The 341-nt window shown below is 42.8% G+C and overlaps 1 non-coding gene across 1 annotated transcript; it reads right to left on the bottom strand.

The window, feature by feature from the left end:
- Window positions 1–233: 233 nt before the first annotated feature.
- LOC112738659 (small nucleolar RNA R71) lies at window positions 234–341 on the bottom strand. Its single transcript, XR_003169605.1, has one exon. It is a non-coding gene; the product is annotated as a small nucleolar RNA R71 (small nucleolar RNA).

Genomic DNA, 341 nt, shown 5'->3' on the forward strand with positions numbered 1-341 from the left:
ATGGACTTCCATCTGAAGATCCTTTTCAGTTCTTAACTGAGTTCTTGCAGATCTGTGATACTGTTAAGACTAATGGAGTAGGTCCTGAAGTCTACAGGCTCATGCTTTTCCCTTTTGCTGTAAGAGACAGAGCTAAAGTGTGGTTGGACTCTCAACCCAAAGATAGCCTGAACACTTGGGATAAGCTAGTCACGACTTTCTTAGCCAAGTTCTTTCCTCCTCAAAAGCTGAGCAAGCTTAGAGCTGATGTTCAAACCTTCAGACAGAAAGAAGGTGAATCCCTCTATGAAGCTTGGGAAAGATACAAGAAGCTGACCAAAAAGTGTCCTTCTGACATGCTT

Source organism: Arachis hypogaea, chromosome 13, assembly GCF_003086295.3.
Source record: "Arachis hypogaea cultivar Tifrunner chromosome 13, arahy.Tifrunner.gnm2.J5K5, whole genome shotgun sequence".
Lineage (NCBI taxonomy): Eukaryota > Viridiplantae > Streptophyta > Magnoliopsida > Fabales > Fabaceae > Arachis > Arachis hypogaea.